Source organism: Neodiprion lecontei, chromosome 2, assembly GCF_021901455.1.
Source record: "Neodiprion lecontei isolate iyNeoLeco1 chromosome 2, iyNeoLeco1.1, whole genome shotgun sequence".
Classification (NCBI taxonomy): domain Eukaryota; kingdom Metazoa; phylum Arthropoda; class Insecta; order Hymenoptera; family Diprionidae; genus Neodiprion; species Neodiprion lecontei.
The window spans coordinates 27198323-27211707 of NC_060261.1; the positions used below are offsets into that span (position 1 = coordinate 27198323).

General features: G+C 36.8%; 1 protein-coding gene across 2 annotated transcripts in view; it reads right to left on the reverse strand.

The window, feature by feature from the left end:
* LOC107226430 (tyrosine-protein phosphatase Lar) overlaps positions 1-13385 on the reverse strand; it is a 472005-nt gene that overhangs the window by 410688 nt on the left and 47932 nt on the right. The gene's annotated exons all lie outside the window — the stretch shown is intronic.

The window sequence follows — 13385 nt, forward strand, 5'->3', positions numbered from 1 at the left end:
GTTTTCGAACCTCTAGAACCCGAAAATAGGTTTTTAGAAAAATGTTCAACTGGATGTCGGTCTGTACGAAAACTCCCGCGATGATCTCGGAAACGGCTCGATGAAAAAATTTGAAACTTACATGATTTTACAATCAAATGATGTACATAAAAAATTGCTATATCCCGTTCACTTTGAACTTTCGATTCTATCAAAAATGAGACGATTCTCAATATTTAACAGACAGATCTATACTTTTTTCTTCTTATTACTTTTTCTAAATAAACGATTATGTTTTTCGAAGTTTATGTATTTATCTTTAAGTAAATTCTTAAATTTTCAGTTTTCAAAAAATAAAAATTTTCCGATTCTTCGACATTTTTTCATTTGGCTGTCAAGTTCCATCAGTTTCAAATTTTTCACTCGGCTGTTTTCGGAATCATCGCGGAAATTTGTCGTACAGACACCCTTTTCATAGATGTGAAAAGTATCGCGAAAAAAGAATCTTAACGGTGTGCTTTTTCTTTGCAGTATTTAGTCGGTCACTAAGGTCTGGAGTTTCGCACATGCATAACTTTTAGTTTTGATATATTTGAATTTTAACCTGTTCCACGTATGATTCGTATAATTCACGCAAGTAGATTGGGATGAAAAAATAAAATCAGTCGACAATCGAATATTCCATTGTTTAGGTAATTTATGGAGATTCGTCTTTTTGGGTTTTTTCTCCAAGATCATTTCCAAGTTCTGCACGGGATATCTTAAATTTTGTCCGGAAACCTCATTTTGATAAATCTTATAATTTTCCATCATTTTGAATACCTATAGTTCCAGAAAAAAGTAAACCAATTTAATAAATTTGTTTTTACAACTTAAAAATAAAGAAGAGACTTGAAAGTAGCTGAGAATTGCGAATAAGATATTACACAGAAAAGAACCCGAAGGAAATTAGATGGAGTGTAAGTTAGGTGGAAGAATTCAGTGAGGTGGCATTTTTTCTCTTCAAAATAAAAAACCACAAAGACGAAATTATCTGCTGGTACTTCTAACCTCTCGGGGTCCCAGCTGTGCGAAATGATTCGGCTGATTTCTACATTCGAAAATTTCCTTTGGATAGATGAGTAGAAAAAAAAGAGAAAAAGTTTATCGAATTTCTATCAGACTTGAAAAATGGTTGTGTTGCATTTCTGGACATGGATCTGACTCTGAACGAATAGCGACTACGATTTTTTTCTTGTGTGCTACGGTGGTTAAGAAAAGCAGCCTGTGAACTTCTATGGACACTTGATCCGGTATTTCAACAGTGAACAGAAATCTGCGTTGTTGGATTCTTCAAACGAGCAAATTGTCCCTATTAATTGAAATAATTCGTACACTAGATTTTAACCCGGTATTATACAGACCACGATTCGATTCATGACTTCGGCCTTTGTCTAAGAGTAGTAAGGCATCTCTAACTGGACTTTCGTATGGTGAAAACTAAAATCTTGTTACGTACGCCAAATCGCGTCATCAGAAGTGTAATAATTCAGCCTTTGAGGTGCTTCGAACAAAGTTTGATTAACATGAGCAGAAATTACGATTGGTCACCACACGCAAATCTTTATCGAGCTTTGTAAGGATGAAAATTATGGCATAACTTGAACGATGCTGTAAATTTTTATGGGAAAAAATGTGACGCGAGAAGCTTGTCGAAGAACAATAATTTTTTACGTAAGAACTTCTTGAACGAAATAAATTTAAACTGGCATAAAAATACTTGTTCAAGCTGTCGATACTAGAAACTTAATGACATTAACTTCACGTCAATCGAAAATGTTTAGAGTTTCACTATCGTGTCACCTTGAAGACACGAATGTAGTGAATGTATCATATCACGGAAGCGTCGCTTCAAAATTTCTCGTTAAAGTCACTTACCGGTATCAATTGTTAATTTTTTGTCAATATCCCCTCCCTCATGTCTCCTCCAAGGCACTCTAAGGATAATTATTTCAAGGACGTTTGTCGCCCTCTCTTACTCCGTGAAACCGAAGGGTTGGCAAAGGGTCTTTCAGAGCTGTACGTGCACCGACTTCAAGGAGTCGAAAATACGGAGGCGTTCTTCATTGCTAATTAAGCTCGTCGATATCGGTGGGGATCTGGAACCGCACATTGGGTAACACCTCGCCTCAGAGGCTGGAGGATCGCGGGGTGGTGAAGAGGAGGGGTCGGGTGAGGGGGAAGCTCGAGTGACAAACAAAACTGTCTCTCTTTTCTCGTATTCGTTTCCAGGAACGAGAATAAAAGCCGCGAGGGCCAGAATACGAAGGGTGGGTGGGTGGGGGCGGAGGGTGAACTCGTACCGAAGTCGATAAATGTATAATACGCCCACCTTGTCCACCTGCCCCCACTTTCCTCTCGAGCCCAGCCCCTCCTTAGGGCTGGGTATCAGCAAATCTACGAAATTACCCCGTCGAATCCCTCTTTTTGCACTTCGGTCCTCTCCCTCCTTTTCGTTCCCCTTCGGCTCTCTGGGAGGAAGAAAGTTTAAAAGGACTTGAATTCACGTCAATCCGTGGAATTAAAACCCCTAGGAGTAAATTTAAGTTTGCTCCCCCGTGGATGGAATCGAAGTAAACCGAGGGCAGGACAGAGGGTAGAATATAGAAGGGGATGGGAGGACCGGAGGAGCCACTGTGTGTGGCGGAGGTGCCGGAAAGGGGGGAGAGTGGCGCGAGGGGGGCTAGATAAGATAAGGGTGAGAAATCGCACTTGCCTTCAGCTCCAACTACCGGCGTTGCGCTTGTATAACTAAAACCTCCTGCTAGACTTTGGTATAGCATTTGCGTACTTGGCAGAATTCCTCCTTGTTACCCCGTTGTTTGTGCAATAAACAGCGTTGCTTTACGCTGTGATGTTTTCAAGAGAATAATTTCAGTCGCTATGCGACTTTTTAACAAAAAATTTTTCACTCTTGTTTATCAAGGATTTGGAATTCGATTTCTAATCACATCGGGTGTCAGCGAAACGAAAGAGAAGTTGCTTCTCTAGCGGCTTAAAATCAATACATTTGATTTGCAAAAATATTTGTTCCACAAAAAAACAGCGATTGATTATTGACGATGAAATTTTTTTTTTTTTTTTTTAAATCATCGTCATATTATATCGAATATCATCAGGAATAATGTTTTGGAAACGAAGAGCTTGGAAATTTTGAATATAGAGCGATGACAGAATTTGAGAAAGACCACGACATGTCTTATTTTAATTTTTCAATGCGTATTCCAAGATTCATTGCCCATTATTTTTCCTGTCGCACCTCATCGCTGTCTAAGTATTCTGCCCGGAAAATCATTTCGAATTGTACGAACTGAAATTATCCAACAATATTGTACAAGGACTGATATTATGTGTGGGTTCAACGCATTGAAATATGAGCTATTAAAAGTCCTGGAAGTATTTTGATCAACTGATAGCATGGTGGGGTTAAAAAGGAGACGAACAAACTGCGCCCATTGATAAATAAAGTTGTTGGAGAACCCAATTACTTAGTAAACATCAGTGTATGCGTATTACGTATACATGTATCGTGTTGTACTAATGTCCATACATATATATACATACGTATTAGGGTGGCCCTTAATATTGGTGAAACAAATTTTTTTTTCTCTCACTCCTTAAATTGACTCAAAATACTAAAAAATAATACTTAAACGTGAAATGCGCCCTTAATGTTAATATTAACCCGCGCCCCAAAGTCCCTTTCAAGGAGTTAAAATCGATTAGGAGTGATTATCAAGGTACAAAATTTGAAAAAAAAATAAGCTTGACAGAGTTTTTCTAGCGAAAATCAATGTCCTTATCCATATTTCGACAGCATTACTCTCTTGACATGAAACAGATACGAAAAAATCGAAAAATAATCGGATCAAAAAACCACAACGCTAGATTGGCAATAATTATGTTCGGAGATGTTATATTGATTTCCAGCTCATTTTTGTAGAAGTTTCACCTTTTTTCATATTAAAAATTTTCCTCAAAGCATTCCTTATTTCCGCTCCTTAAATTCAAATCAAATAATCGTTCATTTTATTTAATTAAAAACGATCATTTTTTACGTACATATTTATTAGCGATTAATAAGATATCAAAAATTCAGCTTTTATCTTTACATTGCTCTAATTTCCGTATCACCTTAAGAAATTCAGATGAATTTGCGGAATGCGATAAAATTACTTTTAGATTAATTTCAGCTACCACACAATATTATTTCATTGTTTATATGCAAGTTGATCAAAAAATTTATAAAAAAAAATCGATTTTAACTCTTTTAAAGGGCCTTTGGGGCACGAGTTAGTATTAAAATTATCAGCGGATTTCGCTTTATAAATTAATTTTCAGTATTCCGAGTCAATTTAAGGGGTGAGAGAAAAAAATTTTTTTTTACCAATATTAAGGGCCACCCTAAATTACATATATACACACATATATACCTGGTCTATGTATCTAATCTGAAGCTATTCCACGATATCTTTCAGCGGTTCGACCGTCTCCTTAGGCGGTGACGTTTACAACCAGATAGATAATTGCAGCAATTAATTTGATATCGTATTACGATGCCCACCCCCCACCCCTCACCCCTCTCACCCCTCCGCCCCGCAAGTACGCGGGGATTCAGATAAACGTTAACGAACAGGCAATTATCGTGATTACTTTACTCAACTTTTGACTTACTGCTTGCCGTGGGAGAATCGATTTTTAACTTATTTTCACCAGAGTTACAATACCGTTCTTCACAATCAATACCATCAATTACCGAACGATTAATTAACCTTTCGATCTCTTGTCCCTTCACTTCCCCGTTATTACTTACCGGCATCACGATTTAGCCTTTGTCAGACTGACGGACAAATTTGCGGAAAACATTTCGATCGATATTTCGGCACCTTATCACTCCGTTTCATTGTTTCTATTCACGCATTCGGCTTTTCGTCGGAACGAGTGACTGACTGGGTTATTTATGATTCTGACAAATCAGAGATCGATCTTGTTTGGATGTTGATGGGTGAAATCAAACTTTTCACATATTTAAACAATAATATATTACTTTTCATCTCTTCTCCCGCATTGTGAAAGATTTCATACACTGCAGTTTCTAGAAATTCTTATTCAAATCAATATCGTTGCGATAACTGTTCGAATGTTGTTGAAATTTTACGAAAATATGAGATAAGTATCTATTTGGTGTGATTATAGTTAACGATAATACGTTTTCTGGTTATTGCAACATTAAACGTGTTTCTAAGGTATACCATATTTTTTGTTAGTTGATTTTTTTCCGACGTCAATTTATTGTTACACCAACATCGAATTATTGTAATACTGACAAGAATGTTTGGTAAAAGTGACCATCGTAGTAATGAATTGTAACGCATTTCACATGTTATCGTACAGCTCAAAATCTCGTATTCATTTTACGTCCAGAATTATAGTTCTAAGTTACGGTAAAAAATGAAAATTGTTAGCGACTGGATACTAACTACTACTTAAAAGTTCTCTTTATGTACACCCGACTTCACGACTTCAAGCGACTTTAGATAATTTCTTCCGAAGTGATTTCATGTGACTTTAATCGGCTTCAAGTGCTTTCGAGTGACTTCACAACACTTTTTTTATCCTGACCTTAGGAACGGTTATCCCCTGAATTCCTGATTACCTTCAGCAGACAACATTAAACCGTATATTTATTGGCTGACGTTAGATTTTTATTAATTATTTACAATCGAATTACTTTACAATCGTTTTAGAGGCATTGAAACAAAAATCACGACGTCCTGGAACTGATTACTAAATACTAACTTTTATCAATTCGTTCTAAGTATTTCGAATATTCTCGGACGTTTTTAATCTTGAACACATTTTTGATCAGTTCTTTGCTCACATAACAGGAAAGTAGGAATAAAAAACGATAACATATTCTAGAGTTAACGTCAAATTCGAATTTGCTAACAACATGAAAGTATGGAGGATTTCAACGACGTCATTTGATTCGACTATTAATTAGCAAGATATTTAATCGATTGACAAGTTTTTCTTTCATTCTCTCGAGGCAGTGATTCTATTGTCATGTGTTTCCACCGCATAACGAGCAAGAAAAACAAAATACATAATCAAATTAGCAGATCTGTTGCCATTATATTAGCCAACTTGTCGCTCCCTGATAAATTCTTGAAGATATTGTTGCAGAATGAGAAGTATTATATAGTAAAAACAATTCAAGTGATTATTCGTACCCTAGAAAGATATGTTCAAGGCATCTTAAATTTCTTGTCATTTTGGAATACAATATAACATGCAGAGAAGTGAAATGCCCAGGTCCAGATATTTCTGAGCGTAAAAAAAAATACCCACTTGATTACATACCCAGGAATAACGATTTAAACGCTAATATTTCCAAACATTTATTGTTGCAAAGGTTTGTTGGATTCCAGGCTTATGTTTGAAATGAAAAAAAATGAAATTAAAGATTTTTACCGAGACAAAATTTATAATGATTTTATTATAGTAGTATGCGTTACGATACTCTTTAAATATGGTAATTTCTACTTTATTTTTTTGTAATCATTATGGCAATAATTGAGTATTGGTGCAACGGTAAATCAATGTTAGGGCTTTATTCGATTGAAAAATCATACATCATACAGATTTCACAGAACTATAATTACACACTGAGAAAAATTTCATTTGTTACAGCAACTAGAAAATTTCAGTAAAACGAGTATCGTTGAAAAAAATGTTTGAATATTGTTGGAATTACGAATAACGAGGTAGGCGTAAACATTTCGCGCTATTGACGATACTTTTTTGGTAATTGCAACGCAAAATCAGTTTCTGAGGTTTACTCTACTTTTTTAATTAAATAAGGCTTTAACATGAATTTATTGTTGCACAAGCATTAAATTTTCGCAACAGTTACAAGAAAATATAGTAACAGTGATCCTAATGAGAAATAATAGTAACGGATACTAGACTTTCCGGTAACAGCTAGAAAACTCATTTTCATTTTCTACCTAGAACTGTATTTTACGATTGTGGTAAAAAGTGAAAATAATTAAGGACGGCGCAGTAGTAAGAACTAAAAATTTCTCTCAGTGCACTGAATACTTACTTTCATCAAATTCTTTAGCCACTCTAGCAATATTAAAAAATCGTCGTCGTTACAATTTTCTATTAAACATACTAAGGCAAATTTCTCTCAATACGTTATTGCAAAATTTCAAACACCTCAACTGTCTGAAAAGAAAATTCATTCCACACAGTGAAACTTGCCTTACAATTAGTATCGCACACCATCTACGTTACGGTGTTAAGTTAAATTTTTAGTAAAAATTCGGTGACACGCGAGGCGCGGGTGGTGAACCTCCTTTCTCGTCTTGTCTTATCGTGTTCTCGTGACACGACGACGCTGGGATAGGATAGGTACATAACGTTGGATAGAATAGGATAGAGGGAGATCGCGGCGTAAATACGCCCCATGAATATACCATGGCTTATTGTTAGCATGCAAGCAAAACCGCAACACTTCACGAAGCTCGCTCGCGGAGAGGCTGCTCGATGTGGGAGATGGGTCTTCGGGTACCAAACAGCTCCGCAGTATAGGTGTACACACCCACAAGGAGAGAGAGAGAGAGAGAGCGCTTTATTATTGTCTCCTCCTAACCGAGGCGTGATAAACTCGAATTATGGTCGTGATAGGTCAAAACTTGATCCAACTATCCCTCGTTTATTAGTTGTTACCAAGCCGCCGTTATCCTGCTGGAAACAAGTGTTCCTACCGTACGGTCACTCTGCTACGTTAGCTGAAAATTCTTCGGGAATTCCTTCCTTCTCCCAACGGAATGACTATGCGCAATTTTTTAACGATAAAACGTACGGATCATTGCAGCGGTAGTTTCGCCTTGATTACACTTGTATTGAGAAAGTGATTTTTAACTTCAATTGTTAGTGAAATTTAAGGTTTTATCCAGCGATTAGTAGCTGACCGGCAAGTATAGTCGTGACGTGCAAATTTGACGTATCGCCAGTCGATTTGAAAGGCAACTGGCATCTGAATTTCTAAATTAGTCGTAATTCTCACACTTTTTTCAGCCAGTCTGGCTCTTTGAAGAGTGAATATTACGGTTGAGCGAGTAATCGATTGGTCAAAGAAGGGATTGGTTGAAAGAGTGGTTTATTCTTTGACCAAGAATTGGATTGATTGATGTTGGCCAATAACAGAAGTATCCGAAATTTGACGTGACTATTTGTATTTACTGTTAGGCTTACTATTTGGATAAAAGAGGCTGTTGGTCGAAAATTTCAGGTTCTGAATGATAAGCCACTGCAAGTAAAATCAAATATCCTTTTCTATGCAACATGGTCAAGTTTTCGAACCACTAATTTATGGTTATGATATCTAAATTACGAATTATTTCGAAAGGATTAAGCATTAAGAATTTTATTATTAGCTCTGAATTTTTTTTTTTTTTTTCAAATATCAACTATAACTTCACATAGTGTGCAGATTCATCTGATTTAACCCTTATACTCCACCTCGGGGTCAAATTGGCCCCCCGGCATCGTCACCGTAAATTTCATATGAAAAACATCCAAAATAATCTGATTTGATCCAAGATAAATAATAAAATACCGTAAAAATCATTAGTTCATTTTTTGCCCGAAGTTCAACTTCACTCATTGAAATATATACCTTTTTCTTTCATCGCGCAGTATCTCCGTATTTTGTTTATTAAATATTTGTGTCTTGCTAGCTACTCAGTCAATTTCCAGCTCAAAATGCTGAAAATTCAGTGAGTTATAATTTTTTGAGCGGACTGATCTATTTTTCGGTATTTTGTTGTTTTACCAATTTCTTTTCGTATTCGAAATTTCATTTTGCCAGAAATAACTGATTTCCCTTGAAATATGATAGTTAAAGAGTATTCCATAACATTTTAAATCTGCTCGAATCGATGTCTTCGTTAAGGTGTGTAACCTAAAGGTTTAAAATTGCTGTTTTCAACAGATGGAATCCCTGTGAGGAAATTCTATGAAAAAAGCTGCACTTTCTCAAACATCAATCCGAAATTCCCACATTCTTGCACATTTCTTTCGTTTTATACGAAATTTATCATTAAACTTTATGAAAGAGTCGAATTAAAACGTATCTAAAATCCTCAGAACATTCTCCGAATAATTTGAAAATATTTGAATTTGACAAAAAGGTGATATTTATTTGCAAATATTTTTTTATTTTTTTTAAAAATCCCGTCACATATCACGATGAACACGAATGATTGGAAATTTGAACTGAACTGTGAAATAACCCAGCTGGGAGTAAATCATTGAAGTTGGGTAAAGCTCAATCTTTAGCTATTGCGAGAGGCTTAATATCAATAAAAAACGTTGCGGATGAGTTCTCGAATTTTTTCTTTCTTTTCTTTTCGTACGGAGCTCATCTCGTTATTCTATTTTTCCCTTACGGCAAACTTGTATTACGATATGAGGCCAGTATACTCGGGGCTATATTAGTAAGGGCTTAGTGGTTACTGGAAGGCTGGTGTAGTACATAAAATATAATAATTTAATATCAGCTAAAGTATCGGAAAACCGAAAGTAATAATAGCGAAGTATTTTCGCGAAGATTATTCCAGCCGCGGGGAGTTGCGAGGCAGGAAAACAGCCCTTAAGGTCAAGCCTCCGCGTCTTGGCCGGCGTACGGTTTTAATTGAAGAAATCTCGGACGGGGTAAAAAAAAAAAATGAAAAAACGAGAAGAAGAAAAATAAAAATAGAGAACTGACATTCCGATATCGCTCGTATTACTTAACAACGGCAATCATCGCAGCGCGGTGAAATGATGGCGATAGAAATAATTCGATTTCGAGGGTTGTACGAACGGGCCCTTTCTTTCGACTTGAGACAATCGCGCCGCGAGCCCCGACGCTGAATTAGGCGTTTGATGCCCACTCGAGGAATGGACAGCAGTGGCTTAAATGGTCGGGTATGACCTGCCTGCGTTGAGTACCCCGGCTCGTGGAGGCAATTTTCTCGAGGACCCTTGGCCCGTTGTTTTTATTAGAGGATCACACCGGCTGAAACTGTGTTGGCTAACCCTGCCACTCTCGGACCCGGGTGAGAGGGTCGCCCTGAGAATGCCGGGGAGGGGAAAAAAGAGAAAAGAGGGAAGAGGGAAGGGATGCTGAGGGTAAAAAAATCAGCCAACCCTGGCCGACCGGCTCTTGGTGTGAACCGGCTACCGGCTAACTACGGACACTTACTCGCCGAAGTATCCTTGTTAACGGACTTTTTGTTAAAAACCCCTTCACGCTCGTAGATAACGGCTAAAGTATGATACCGTGTGTGCTCAATTTCGTAAGCGTGAATGCCCACGCGGAGGAAAGAAATTCTTCAACCAACAAAATAGATTTTTTCGTTCCCTGCTTTGTTCCAAATACGATGTTTGTCAAAGTAATTTCCTTGATTCTAAAAAAGCCTTTCTTGTCGCGATCGAGTGAAACTTTTCAAGTTTATGTATCGCATGTTTTTTTACAAAAACAAGAAGGTACTTCAAATAAAATAAGTACACGAATCCGGCGGACAAAAAATATGCATCGATCGAATGCCATACTTTGTTGATCCCACCGAAGCTTGCTTGGCGTAACTGATTGAATCAGTTGCATTAATTTAGTTACGACGTAAAAGAAACACCACATGCCTTGAAGCGAATAGAGGATGTATTCATCGAATCATCGGTATACTACTACTGTGTATAAACAGCCGCTATGCGGTGAACTTTCTCTATACGGAAATAGCTTCAGAGTCAGATACTGATAACTTGTTCATCAGACCTATTACAAATGACGAAAGCACAATACCAAGTTTCGAGTAATCGAAATTGATTTTGACGACGAATAAACAAAAACTATCGACTCATGGTCAATTTATACTTTCACGTATACAAAATTATAAATAATGTCATTCGAAGAATATATTTTGTGCGTTTGGATAACACTAATGTTCACTAATTGAAAAAGATTTTCCTAACAACAAATTTCATTACCTGTTTCAACCATTGAACTCTTGACTCAACGAAACATGAATTAATACAAGATCAATTTACTTTGATACAAGAATGTCATATTTTTAAAACAACACGATCGAGGTGCGTTCAATTAAATTTTTAGTAATTTCAATCACACATTTTCTTGATACAAAATTCACATTATTGCTAGAAACTCACGCCGTGTAACCTTCAATAAATTGATATATAATCAGCATGATCTCATTCGAAGCCTTGATTCAATTCTGTATTAACTTGTCACAAGTATTTCGTCCGACAAAATTATTTTGTTGGATTAAGTAAGCATCGCGTTCGCCGCATTTATCGGTAGCATTTAGTCGAATCAAGTTAATAGAACTTGACTCAAATAATACTTTTCCTCCGTGCAGAACCGTCGAGTGGTTCTCTATTTATCTCTAGCAGCTCCAAGCAGACAGCAGTAGTCAGGAAATATTGGCTCGGCTTAGAAACGGTATTGGGAATTAAACCGGAACGTTAACGTCGCTGATTGACAGATTCACCTTTCACATGCAGCACCCAGTTATATTGGCTGGATGGTCGTTGTACAAGGCATGGTTGAGTATTTTTGCTGTCAGCTTCCGAATCGACTCCAAGGAGATTGAAAAAAAATCCCTTAAAAAATTTGCGCTATTTATCTCAATCCTAAAGCTGTCCTTTATCCGGACGAATCTCATTATTTCCGGGACATACGTTTTTCACTCTGAAAATTGGATCAAAGAATTGTTAAACCGTTGAAATGAGTCAAAAAAATGTCAGGGAGAGGCTCACATTTATTTATTGACGATGAATATAATGGGATTCTCACGAGCAATGAAGACCGAAAAAGCTTGCCGGGTAGGGTTAAAAATTTGGAACTTGGAATTTTTGGAACCCTAACTAGCTTATCCTGCAGAACGCTAGTGAATACAATCGAATTTTCATCGACGTTAGAAAAGAAATACTTTTAAAAAAGCTTGAGCTATTTTCCAGTAATTTTTCGGTTAATAATTGTTTTGTATTTTTAAGTATTCAAGCATTCCTAAAGACTAAGATTTTGGAAGCATTTTTCAGAATTACTTGTCGATTTTAGAAAATAGCTGTGCACAAATTTTGAGTGCTTTTGTAAAAACGCTTAATCACGCGTGAGATTCGATATAATATGATGAAGTGCGATGAAACATTCTGACATCAGACATCTTGAGCTACATGAAATGCGATGCATGGGATATTCCATAAAATATATTCTTCAGAAAATTTAGTATTTTTCGCATTTTCAGTTTTCACAATTAGGGCGAATTGTTCACAAATTTCCACAGTTACTGCTCGTATAGAATTTTTTGAGGAAAAAATGTATTAAGATTAATTGAAACGCTTGCGAGGTTCAACTACACCTTCTAAAAAAAATTTTGATCAAACAAAAAATATTTTCGTCAGGACCCGTTTGATTTGATACGGAGTGAAGCATATACATTCGATTTAATATGTGTGGAGTCACTCCAGTATTAACTCATGCCCTATAATTTTTATAACAATTGAGACCCTTCGTTAGTCAGTTATTACATACGACCCAAATTCCACCTTCCCTGTCAAGTCCACTGCTTATCTCAATGAAATTCATCTGGCAGAGTGAACGTATAAAGAGAAATAGAGGGTTTCCACAAATTGACTTCATTCGTTATGGATAGATACAGCAAGGACAGAAGGGTAGAAGAACCAGCCTTGAAATTTCACGAGAACACGGAGCTTTCAGTCGTTAAGAAGCTTTTGTTCAGAACGCATCGATTGTGAAGTGGGCTTGAAAAATATGATTTTACTTTTGATCTCACTTTATCCGTAACGACAAGTTTTATACAAGCCACTCGGCACCACGTGGCCCTGTCTAATAAGCGAATACGTAGTGCCCTTGATGAATGAATGCATGAGGTTAACTAACTCTAGCATGGTTACGATACCCGGAGGTGTTCAAACGTCCAACGTATCGCGTGACGAAGAATTCCTCGACTCCCCAGGCCTGCATTTAACGACTCTATGATCAAACTCGACTTCAGTATTGGATTGGAATTCAACTTAACGTTGGCTTAGAGCCAATTACGCGACAGTGTTACGTAACCACATTGCAAATTCGCTAAAATAGAATTTCTATGGATAGATAAATTCAACTACTGACGAGTGAATAATTTATGTAAGTACGCCATGCGCCATGCTGATATTGCGTGTGTAAATAATAAATAAATATCGAGTCTTCCATTTTAGTCGAAACAATTGAATATCTCGGATTCAAATTAAAAGTTCCAGGCAAAAGTCTTATGGCTTTTATTACTTCCGAG